The sequence below is a fragment of the Muntiacus reevesi genome, chromosome 2, assembly GCF_963930625.1.
Source record: "Muntiacus reevesi chromosome 2, mMunRee1.1, whole genome shotgun sequence".
Lineage (NCBI taxonomy): Eukaryota > Metazoa > Chordata > Mammalia > Artiodactyla > Cervidae > Muntiacus > Muntiacus reevesi.
In genome coordinates, this window is record NC_089250.1 from 45,232,148 (window position 1) to 45,244,936 (window position 12,789).

Consider the following 12,789-nt stretch of genomic DNA (forward strand, 5'->3'; position numbering starts at 1 on the left):
ATGACGCTGCAAGAGGTGCGGAGCCTGCGGGCCGAGGTCGGCAGCCTTTGCGTCATCTCCGCACCCAGCGCGCCCTGCTCGCTGCGGCCCTGGGGACTGCCGGCGGGTGCCTTCTGGGTGCTGCGCACTGGCCCTGCTCTGCTGTCGGTGCGGAAATTCACAGAAAAACACGAATGGGTAACAACAGAAAACGGTATTGGAACAGTGGGAATCAGCAATTTTGCACAGGAAGCTTTGGGAGATGTTGTTTACTGTAGTCTGCCTGAAGTTGGAACAAAGTTGAACAAACAAAAGGAGTTTGGTGCTTTGGAAAGTGTGAAAGCTGCTAGTGAACTCTATTCTCCTCTATCAGGAGAAGTAACTGAAATTAGTAAAGCTCTAGCAGAAAATCCAGGACTTGTCAACAAGTCTTGTTATGAAGATGGTTGGCTGATCAAGATGACATTCAGAACTAGATGAACTAATGAGTGAAGAAGCAAATGAGAAATACATAAAATCTATTGAGGAATGAAAATGGAATCCCTAAATAAACTACTTTGAAACAACTTAATCTAGCATAGTTGTCTTAAATTAGCGGTGGATAGTTATTTAAAAAGCAACTTTTAGCAATAGAAACTACTTGTAACACTGTTTCCTGAAGAAAATACCCCTTAACTTTCTAATGCCTTCAGATAAACAGTGTGCATCTTTTTCACAGCATCCTGTGATTTTTAGGCTAGGCTCCAGTTATAATATTCAGAATTCCTGAAACTATCTCTGGTAAAACTAATTACAAAAATTATGTAATTCAAGGATAACATGGTTATCTTATACCTTATGTGACACTGTAACTTGCTTACAGCTATCCTTGGATTTGGGTCAAAATGATCTTCCCACTAGAAATAACTGCCAGTGGAAAAAATTTGTTAGTTGTATAGTGTCCAGTGAAGAATATTACTGTCTTAATTTTGCAATATACTGTGTTTGCTGGTGCTATTTTTATACAGTGAAGCAACAGCCTTGCAGGAGAATAAACAATTTAATAATAAAATATTCAACTTCTTAATTATGTAAAAAAAAAAAAAAAAGTCTTCTCCAACACCACAGTTCAAAAGCATCAATGCTTTGGTGCTCAGCTTTCTTTATAGTCCAACTCTCACATCCATACATGACCACTGGAAAAACCATAGCCTTGACTAGACGGAACTTTGTTGGCAAAGTAATGTCTCTGCTTTTTAATATGCTGTCTAGGTTGGTCATAACTTTCCTTCCAAGGAGTAAGCGTCTTTTAATTTCATGGCTGCAATCACCGTCTGCAGTGATTTTGGAGCCCCCCAAAATAGTCAGCCACTGTTTCCACTGTTTCCCCATCTATTTGCCATGAAGTAATGGGACCAGATGCCATGATCTTAGTTTTCTGAATGTTTAGCTTTAAGTCAACTTTTTCACTCTCCTCCTTCACTTTCATCAAGAGGCTCTTTAGTTCTTCTTCACTTTCTACCATAGGTGTGGTGTCATCTGCATATCTGAGGTTATTGATATTTCTCCCAGCAATCTTGATTCCAGCTTGTGCTTCTTCCAGCCCAGCATTTCTCATGATGTACTCTGCATATAAGTTAAATAAGCAAGGTGACAATATACAGCCTTCACGTACTCCTTTTCCTATTTGGAACCAGTCTGTTGTTCCATGTCCATCTCTAACTGTTGCTTCCTGACCTGCAGACAGGTTTCTCAAGAGGCAGGTCAGGTGGTCTGGTATTCCCATCTCTTTCAGAATTTTCCACAGTTTATTGTGATCCACACAGTCAAAGGCTTTGGCATAGTCAATAAAGCAGAAATTGATGTTTTTCTGGAACTCTCTTGCTTTTTCCATGATCCAATGGATGTTGGCAATATGATCTCTGGTTCCTCTGCTTTTTCTAAAACCAGCTTGAACAGCTGGAAGTTCATAATTCATGTATTGCTGAAGCCCAGCTTGGGGAATTTTGAGCATTACTTTACTAGCATGTGAGATGAGTGCAATTGTGTGGTAGTTTGAGCATTCTTTGGCATTGCCTTTCTTTGGGATTGAAACGAAAACTGACCTTTTCCAGTCCTGTGGCCTCTGCTGAGTTTTCCAAATTTGCTGACATACTGAGTGCAGCACTTTTACAGCATCATCTTTTAGGATTTGAAATAGCTCAACTGGGATTCCATCACCTCCACTAGCTTTGTTCATAGTGATGCTTCCTAAGGCCCACTTGACTTCACATTTCAGGATGTCTGGCTCTAAGTGAGTGATCACACCATCGTGATTAACTGGAAAAATGCCTTTCCCCCCTTTGAAATCAATAACCAATAAGCAACTAAAAAGCTGTGAAATGGCATACACAGCTTTTCACTCAACAAGTTTTACTCACTGACTTTTATCATTCACTGATGATTCTTGCCAGAATAAATGCTATCATAGTTGCAACATGGTAATTTAAAAAATAATTCCTTCTCCAGTCATTAGTCAGCCTTTTACTGTAAGGAACAACTTTCCCTTTTTCTTCCTCATCTCTATTACTTTTTTTACTTACATATTTATTTCTATTTAGTAAGAACTCATGCAATCTTTTATTTCCCAATGCATTCTAATGTGTTACTGTGATATTCAGATTGATACTTCCATCTAATTTGACTAAGTTAGTTCCTTATTGCATTTCTACTTGGATGACTTTTTGGGGCCAGAGATTCTCTGTGAACTTAAAACCTTTTACAAGCCCCCTCTTGCCTCCTAATAAAAATCTTGACTCACTACCAAATTCAAACATCCTAAGCATTTAGAAGACCCTTGGGGTTCTTACCATGCTTACCCCTCCAGCCTCCCATGCCTTCCACCCACCTTACCAGAGTGGTTTCATGCTCTGTCATGTTCAAATATGTTCTCCCTCCCTGCTGGAAGGTGTCTTGACAGCCCCTCCACTGTGGTCTCTTTGGCCTTGGTCTACTTATCTCTTTATTTGATTCCTTCCCAAGCTGGCTTCAGACCCTCCTGTGTGCTTGCTACCTGGGCAATCTGTGCACATACCATGGTAATCCTTACTCCTCTTTATCCCTTGCTATCTGTTCATCTGTCTTCTGGTTGGTGCTGCCCTGGGCCATCTCCCCAGCACTTGGCACAGACCTTGAGGTAGAGCAGCGATGTGATGTAGGCTACCAGGGCCCAGGAGGGAAATCAGTTTTCTGGAAGGAAAAGATACAAATGGTTGACACTTGTGTAACTTGAAAAATAAGCCAGACTTTAGCAGAAGTGGAAGCAGAAGGACACCAAAAGACCAAAGTGCTCAGGAATGAAGACATTCCACTCAAAACTTCGTGAACAGCAAACACTCTGGAACTAGTGCTCCTCGCTTTGTTCTGTTCCCTAACAGGACTTAGCACACTTGGGTGATTGCACACTGGTCTTTCAGTAAATGGTAGAGACATAGAGTATAAAGCCTGTGTGTCATTCACATTCAGACCCAGAGATTACCCCCAAGGCCTTCAAAAAAGCCTGTTAAAGAATGTGATTTGAAGGTTACGGTATCTAACCCTAGGGCAAGAAAAAAATACACGAGGGGACTGCGAGCTAGCTTGTGAAGGGTCTGCTAGCCCATGAAAGATAATTTGGACTTCACCCTCTGGGGCAACCAAGAAGTCTGGACTCAGAGGGGGATGGTTTTAAAGGAAATGTAAGCTGGCATGGTGAATGGTGGGTAAGCAGAGACCAGCAGTGAGGCTACTAAAACTAATTGGGAGAGAAGTAACAGCAGGCAAAACCACCAAAAGCGGGAAAAGGAAACAGCTTTTGGATAGAATACGTAGAACTTGTAACTGTTTTAGATGAGAAGTAGTTTTAAAAAATTGATCTTATCTTTCTAAGTAGAAATGCCATAAAAATTCACTGTGGTATATATAACCGCACACCCTAAGGTGAAAATGGGTGCTTCTTTTGAAGTACAGGTTAAGATAATCACACAGGAAAAAAAAGCCAGTTTTGATTGTTTGGGAAGGATCACACAACATTAATGGAAAGTGAGAGACGTCATTTTAATATAAAGCATTCTCCTATCCTTTAGTCTCTTTTGTACGGGAATTTATCTGTGCATCAAAATTTCTGCCAGACGCAGACACAGGCAGACAAAATGGAAGTGTAACTTGCCAACTCCGGAGGGTTCCCAGGCTTTCAAAGGAGGACCACATCACCGCGCCTAGGGATGACTTCCTGGGCCCCAGTCTGCGAGATCCCATGTAGAGGTCCTTCAGAAGGGCTCTACAACGTAGGCAACAGGTTCTCTTGGAAAGTGAAAGCCAAAGGTGACTTTCTCTCCCTGAAATATGTATTGACACATGCTTTGAATCTTAGAGTAACTTTGTCTTACGTGATTATCTTAGGGACATTGCCACAAGTAGCACTAGTAAAACGGCAAGTTTCTCAAAGAGTGGGTGTGACAACGTATCCCAAAGCAGAAAGTCAGCGCCCAGCACCGGTGTCGATAGGTGATCTTCCCAGTCCTGACGTCGAAGTCCGAGGCGCGCCTTGGGGGTGTCTAGCAGAGCTAAGAGGCGCCGGTGCACGGGTGAGGCTGGACCGGGGACCCTGAGCAGCCTTCAGGCCGCATGCATGTCTGCACAAAGCATGGCCGGGCGCAGCAGGCACGCCGGCAATCAGGCTTAAAACCCATGAACACACTTCACTTTGTTTCCCCTCCCCTCAGAACGGGTTGGGCAGGTGGCACCAGCTCGGGTTTGGGAAGACGTCTCCAGTGTTCGGCATTTTCTCTGAAAGCGCGGGGAACTTAGCCGGCTGACGGGCAGTGGGCGGGCGCCGCCTTCCCCTTCTCCAGAGCTCGCTTTGGGGTCTTTCCTGACCCAATCACCGGACAGCCATACAGTCTCGGGGCGGAGTCTGATCTCGGTGAGAGGGTCAGGAACCGGGGTCCGGGGCCTAGGGGAACTTGGGTCGCGGCCCTCTGCTGACGGGAGCGGGGGCGGGGTCAGGGCCCTAAGGTGACTGGCTTCGGCAGTTAGGGTTCCTGAGTGAAAGAGGCGGAGTCAGGGACTCCAGCTGACTCGCCTCCTTCAGCTTGAGGCGAGGGGCCGAGCTGACGGCGTGCGCGGGCTGGGGCGGGGGCTACGTGCGCGGGGCGGGCCTGCGTGCGCGCCCCCACCAATCACAGGCGCCACCGGCAGGGGCACGCGCGCCGGGAGGACTTGAGGAGGGGGCGGACCCGGCGCCGCGCGAGGCCAATCGAGACGTCGTGTCGACATGACGTAAGGGCGCCGAGCGCCTGTCGGCGGACCCAGTGGGAAGTAGCGGGCGCGCGAGCGCGAGGGGAGGGACTTCCGGCAGGTCCCGGAAGCGGGAGCTGTGTGTTCTCATGCGAACGGGAAGGAGCGTTGGGGCGCTGGAGTCGCGAGGTTGAGACCTTTTCGGCCTGAAACGGGAAGGAGCCGCTGCTGTCCCGCCGCCAGCCCGCGCCGCTCCGACCCCCGCCGCTCGTCCGGGCCGGCCGCGCCCCTGCTCCCGCCCCTCCCTCACAGCCCGTCCGCGTGTGGCGCGGTCGCCGGGCACCGGGGCTGCGGCGGTCGGCGGCCGGGCGGCGGCGGCGGCGGCGCTGACAGGTGAGCGCGGCGGCGGGCGGGCGGGCTGCTCTTCCCCACTCACGCTCCCGCCGCGCCGCGCCCGGCCGCCGCCTCGGACCCGCGCCGCGCCCGCCTGTCATGGGCCGCCATCTTCCCGGAGGACGCGGCCGGGCAGGGCCGGGCTGGCGCAGCCGGGCCGGGGCGCAGGCCGAGGGGCCTGAGTGCGCGCCGGGGCCGGGTCGGGGCGGCGGTTAGGGCTGGGGCCAAGCAGGGCCGTTCCGCGGTCCTGGGAGCCGGGGCAGGGTCCGGGCAGCGCAGCCGTCCAGCCCGCACTGCGGCGGCCTCGCCCTGCCCTCCGCCCGGGCCCGGGATCGCGGCCGGCCGGGCGGGGAGGGCCCGGGTCCCTCGGACCAGGAAGTGGAATCCTGTTGCTCTCGGTGTGCTTGGGACGCGCCCACTCTCCTCTGAGAGGCTTGAGCACACGCAGTCTGGAAGAAATGGGAAAAAATTCTAAAGATGCCCTGTGCTCGAGGAAGAGGCAGATCAGGAGTCTCTCACCACCTGCTTCTCAGTCGTGTCCAATCAGAACGTCAAGCTTAAGACTTGTTCAGACTTCACTGTAATTTTGTATTGCAACTTTCCGTGCAGGTCATCTTGCTTTCCCCCTCATTTCTACGTAAAATGGTCTTTAATTTAGGCTGAGTTGAAACTTGAGAAGATTTTCTGTAGGGTAGCTATCCTGTGCGTTCGAGACCCTCTGCCTGGCTGCGCTGTAACTTGCCCTAAATGTTAAGTAGAAGCTTAAAGTTTTGGAGAACTGAAGGAACGCGAAGATTTCCCTGAATTGTGCAGGGAAATGAGTTTCTGTCAGGGTTTTTAAAAAAGATAATACCAACGTGAAGACGAATGTTATAAACATTGAAGTTTATTTCTCCTTTTTAAAGTTTTTCTTGTGATATTTATCTGGTCTCTTTTTTTGTGTTAAGTATATAAAATGCTTTTGAAATAGGTTCTGAATTGTAGTTTGCAAAGACCACAGTGGGGAAGAGTGATGTTCATTTCTGTGGAGGTCAGTATGTGCAGTGTGCAATTTGCATACTTTCCCACCTACCTGGCTCCTTCTAATTTACTGTTGGGATAGTTTACAGAAATTGAAATGGTTGTGGCTTGTCAGTTTTTCTCTGTATTTAATATTCTGCAAGGCAGTTTTGTAATCAGGCTATATGAAACCGCTTGATAGAACTTTGTTTGAGTTGCTATGGTGGAATACTTTCTCAAAGGCATTAGATTAGCAAGTTTATTAGTCAACCATACATTTAATTTGTGTACTTCGCTTTGAAACTTACACTTAGAAATACATTTCATCCTGTATTTTGAAAACTTGATGAGCTGACTTTTTAAGGTGAAAAAATGGGCGTGTGAAGACAGATAGACATGGTTTCTTATTGATTAGAAGTTACCCTTTGGGTGCTTCACTTTCTTCATATCTGAAAGAGGAATAGTAATAATAACAGCTTCATGGGGCTATTTGTAACATGTTGATGTTGGTTGTTTTTAATATTTTGTTGTATTGTTAAGTTCTTATTTAGAATTTGGAAATGGTGTTTACCTTACTACTATTGTCAATATTCTTTTGGTGACTAACAATTTTAATTTATTAACATAATTTTTTGGTTTTTAGTTTATCACAGGCATTTGGGCAGAGAAAGCAAGTTCTGAGGACAGGATATTTATTTGGAGAAAGGAGTTATACTATATTTGAGTAATAGCTGGGGAGAATGGATGATAGTTTGAGTACAGAAATTTCTTGGCATTCATTTTTATGTGTTTTGTTGAAGAATAGCTGGAATTAAATGGCAGCACCTTTAGGGAAAATTTGGATTTCATTTAATGTTCCTAGGGATTCTACTTCTAAAAAATTGAGGTTTGGAGAATTTATTCATACTAATACAGTTTTCACAGATAAGCACAAATTTTCATAAATGCATGTTTAAAATCTGTGGAAAGATACACTTTTTTTTTTCCATTTATTTTTATTCGTTGGAGGCTAATTATTTTACAGTATTGTAGTGGTTTTTGCTATACATGGACATAAAACACTTGTTTTTAATGAAGCAGCCTTCATATATCATAAAGTAATTCTAAAATACATACTGAAGTGCAAGATGGGAACATCATGTTTTTAATGGTAATAAACAATAAACAATGCCTTAAAGTAGCCCCACTACTCTACATAGATTTCAACAATCTTACAGGTTTTTACAGTGATAGAGCTGCAGTTGATGTTACCCACCAAGAAGTGGCCAACAGACTCCTTTCACCATTATTACAAAGTGTCCTGCTGGAGTTAATACTTTCTATAGTGAAAACTAGGATTATAATCTAGGTCTTCTAATTTAAGTAACTTGTATTATCTTTATGATGGTTCCTTGAGGTTGCAAAAAGCTCTATAAATATAGTTAAATCTCATTTGCTTTCATCTTAATGTGTAAGGCACAAGTTTCAAATTGGGTTCATGCTTGTACTCTGTTGCAGAGTTCTCCCATATTTAAGGATTTTTTTTCAGATTGGTAAATGCAAGAAAATCACATGTATTATGATTCCTCCTATGAGACCATTGATTCAGCTTTTCTGATGAAGAGAAGAAAACAAGCAGTAAAGCTGTGTTTATTAAAAGTACATTGTTAAACAGACATTGCTGCAGGGTTGGGTCACTTACGCTGTTTTTGTAAAACTTTATTCCTGTAAAGAGTTCTCCTTTTTCTGTAAGAGCTAATTTTAGAGCACAGTATAGGAGGCACAGCCTTCTGAGAGGGTTAAACTCACCAGACCAGATTTTAATTTAGTTCAGTTTGAACTTTTTGCTCCTAATTGTTGCACTTGTGATATGTTTGGAGCTACTCTACTTCTGAAGTTATCTTGATCGCAAAATGAATTTCTTTATTAGAATGTGGAATTGTAAGGTAGATAACCATTAGGTTCTCTTACTAAAAGGGGGAGAATAATTCCAACATGGAAATGTTTTTTTCTTCATGTTCTAACACTTATTTTTCCCATGTGTAAATGTCTTCCTTATGGTCAGGCAAAATGATTGACTCAGCTTGTTTCTCCTTCCTTCTCATCCTCCTCGCCCACAGAGCCCCGTACCTTTTGTCACTTCAGTGCCTTTATAAACTCTTTGGCCATATTTTCTAGTGAGGCTGTTGTGGCACCTTTGTACTCAGGAAGGGTTGCAGGTGAGTGGTGCCTCTTATGCCTTCTGTCATGGTCTGGTTCCCTCTTCACTGACAGCCCTGTCTCCCTGCTGTAGCGAGACCTGGGCCACATAGTGCGTTCTGTAACATGCAGAGCACTTCCTACTTAGCTTAAGTTCAGTCAAGTCTTCACTGAAAATGTTCTTAATGAAATATGACATGCAAAAGTTTTGGCTCAAAAACTGATAAATTAGGGTGGTATTTATTTGTGGGATAAAAATAAAATGCTTGTTTTTATTTGCACACACCATTTTTGTCATGCTGTAGCCAGAGATTGCTTTAAAGGCATATCCTGAAGCTTTAAAAGCCTTTTTGAAAACTCCTTAGTGACTGTCCCCCACCTAACTAAGATGGTGGCCTTGCCACCTCGGCTTTCTCTTTGCCGGCTGGACCACCTTTTGTTGGCCTGTGCTGACCACAGCCCTTCCCTCAAACCTTGGCGTTGTCTTTGCTGTCTGTAGTTTCTTTGCCTGCCGTTGAAGGTCTTTTTTCTTTTAACTTCGCTCCTTAATCCATCTTTATAAAGGTATTTCAGGAATCCTTGCCTTAATTTTTAAGGTTGTGCTGAGCACTTTTCTGTTTCCGTAGCACTGCAAGGCATTGCATCGATTAATTCACATAGGCTCCTTGTGGGCGAGATCCTTTTATGTCCCTAACCTCTGCCCAGCCCAGGACCACATACACTACAGATGTTGTAAGCTTTGTTTTACTGGAGGGATAAGACACTTCCTACTTCAGTTTTAGAAGAATTTTTTGCATGGTTTCTTGAACAAAGAGGAAAATCTTTACTCGAAAAGAATTCAATAGAAAATGCATAAAACATTATACTTAACAAAATGTTAACAGATTTGATAGCTATATGCAAAGCATACAGTATTGTAGGTGGAATGATTTAACTAGGTGATCTCTTGAGGATATTCTTTCTCAGTCTTTAAAAATGTGTACCTTTTGAGAACAAATTTCTTTCTTTTTTTGCTTTAAATTAAATTATATCAGCCAAAAACAAAGCAGTTACAATAATGAAAATGTATTACTGAGTGGATTTTTCCATTTTTTTATTCTTTATGGAGAATCATTGCTTCAGGACCTGGTGCAAAGCAGGACTGCTGAGAGGAAAGGCTTCATTCATTCCTTCTTTGATCAACCAAACATTAGCAGTACAAAGATGAATGATACCAGAGCTTTTCTCTAAGGCTTTTGATCTAGAAGGAAGTAATACCGTGAATTGTTTTACTTGAAGTGAAATAGACCTGCATTTGGACTCTTAAAGCTTTTGTACGTGAATCTTGTTGAGGACTCTGCACCACACATTTCCTTGAGCAGCCCCATCAGGACAGTCATTTGTATTTTGCATGGAGGGTAGCAGACACCCCTCATCCCCCTTTCCTGCTTTGTTTTTGTTTGTATCACTTAGTACCTAGTTATAATATGCCTTGTAATTTCTGTATTCCATGTACCTTCTGTTTTCTTGTACTTCAGTGTAAACTCTGCAGTGGAAGGTTTGTGTCTCTTCTGTTCATTGCTGTGAACCCAGACCTTAGAACATGGTGTCCACTAAATAATTGATGAGTAAATACCACGGTTGTACTGGTGAACAAAAAGGGATAAGCAGTTCTCACTGTGAGGCAGAGAGACAGTCAGTCATGTTGTGCCAGGAGGTCATCATGTAGCCTCGAACAGTGAAGAGGGGGGCGCCTTCCGGGCAGAGCATAAGGGTGCAGAGGCTGAGCTCAGAACTCCTTTGGAGAGGCTGCCTCTGGGGGAGGTGAGTGAGGCAGCAGGGGGTCCTGGGTGTCTGGAGCTCCTGGCGTGGGTGAGAACTGTGCGTGGGTGAGAACTGTGCTCTCTCTCCTAAGAACAGTGGGGTGCAGTCAGGGGGCTTTAAACTGGAGAATTGTGTGACCAGGATTGCCTCTTTTAAGTGGTCCTGCTTTACTGAGAGTTGTGTCCACAGGGAGGGATGGCTGCAGTAGACTAGTATTACTTGGCCCCAGGGTGGCAAGCCCTCTTGCTTTCACTTGTGTTTATCACAGTGGAACAGTCCAAGCCCTGGTCTAAATGAAGAATATGTTGCTTAGAATCCCTTTCACTTATATTGCAGATAATTGTGTGTGTGTAAAAGATACTTTAACAATATGCCTTAAAAGTCTGCTAGCGTTTCTCACTTGTTTAAAGTATATTTGTTATTTCAGCTTTTATTAAGGCAGACTAATTAACAGATTCCTTTTTTAGAAACATCTCTGAAAAATGAGAACATTTTATTTTCAAATTTTGAAAAGCTTTGTTTTATTGTCAGGCTCGAAAATGCGGTGATTAAAAGCATAGTGACCGGTTGGATATAGATGTACGTGTTGCTTCAGTAGTGGTTATTTTTTTCTTAGTATATTAAACATTCCTTTTTCAAATATTTTTTTAAATGATCAAGTCCTTTAAAACCTCTAAGTACTTTATACTTTCTGAACATTTTCATTTGTTGATTACTTGTGTCTCTGTATTTTGTTGTTGAGATTTTACCATCTGTGTAATGTTTTGCGGTGTGCAGTTGACCCTTGGACAACACAGGGGTTGGGGCGCCAGTCCTCTGTGCAGTTGAAAATCGGAGTAGGACTTTCCGGTTGGTTCTCTGTATCTGTGGTTCCACTTCTGTGGACTCAACCAACCTTGGGTCATGCAGTACTGTAGTGTACATTTATTGACAAAAAATCCATGTAAAAGTGGATCTTAGTTCAAGCCTGTGTTGTTAAGGGTCACCTTTGTGTGTGTATGTTATAAACACTGCATGTAGCATGTACTGTAATCCATTGCAGGCTGACTTCTCACAGCTCCCATGGTCAGGGAATGCCAGCAACCTTTAAAAGCAGACTTGAAGTCCTTGTGAAGAGAACTGCCTTTTAAACATCTGGACAGGCAAAAGCATGTTATCTTTGCTTGTACTTTTTAGAAGATGAAAAGATTCACGCAGCTGATTATCATTTAGTGCAGAAGCTCAGTGTGGAAATCCTTTGGGGTAAACTTTCCCTGGTACTATTGTAAGGTCCTTAATTTCATTTGAGTTTGTATCTGTATCTCCAGTGATATTTCCTGTCAGACTAGAATGCTATTTCCAGTTTCCCTTCGTAGGTCACTTGGAGTACAGACCATTGCACAAATGAGTAACTATGAATCAGCAGTATTTGCTTCTTCACACCTTAAACATCTAGGGAGGGGAAGGGCAGTCAGTGAAGACGGAAAGATGCAGTGAGTGTAAGCAGCTCCTAGTACTTGGTCCCTGTGCATGTGGCCCTTAGTTTTTCATAGCTCTTCCCATTTCTTTGTATACGTTGATGAGTTTTCCTACATTCTGCTGGAATTATTATCTTTCAGGGCTCAGTGCAGGAGAGTTAACCTAACCATGAAAGGACCGGAAGTAGAAAATAGGATCATCAAATAAAACTACAGAAGCATTCAGGCACACAGGATTTGAAAACCTGTGACCTGGGGAAACTTCCAGTTAAAAGTGAAGTGTTTCCCTGCAAAAGAGTGCATTGGGATCCTAAATGACATAACTTTTACTTTTTTAAATTAATTTTTATTGGAGTATGGTTGCTTTACAGGGTTTCCTTTGTGGCTCAACTGGTAAAGAATCTGCCTACAATGAGGGAGACCTGAGTTTGATCCCTGATTGGGAAGATTCCCCTGGAGAAGGAAAGAGTACCCACTCCAGTGTTCTGGTCTGGAGAATCCCATGGACTCTACAGTGTTGTACAGTCCATGGACAATGGACTGTGCAGTGTTGTACAGTTGTCCAATGTCCAACTGTATAATGTAGTGCTAATTTCTACTGTATAGTTGAATGAGTCAACCATATGTATACAGATATTCCCTCCCTTTTGGACTTCTTACCCTGAATGACCATAACGTTTGGTATTTTCTGTCATAGACACTCTTAGCATACTGTTCCTTTGATCTTTAGAATGTCAAGAGTATG

At 43.7% G+C, this 12,789-nt stretch overlaps 1 protein-coding gene and 1 pseudogene across 2 annotated transcripts in view; both read left to right on the forward strand.

Annotated features, from left to right (window-relative positions):
- LOC136157863 (glycine cleavage system H protein, mitochondrial pseudogene) lies at positions 1–459 on the forward strand (annotated as a pseudogene).
- Positions 460–5,348: 4,889 nt separating this feature from the next.
- Positions 5,349–12,789, forward strand: part of LARP4B (La ribonucleoprotein 4B) — an 80,641-nt gene continuing 73,200 nt past the window's right edge. For both annotated transcript variants that reach the window (XM_065921413.1, XM_065921415.1), the window contains exon 1: positions 5,349–5,607. The gene's annotated coding sequence lies outside the window, so the exon portion shown is untranslated. The remainder of the gene's footprint in view (positions 5,608–12,789) is intronic.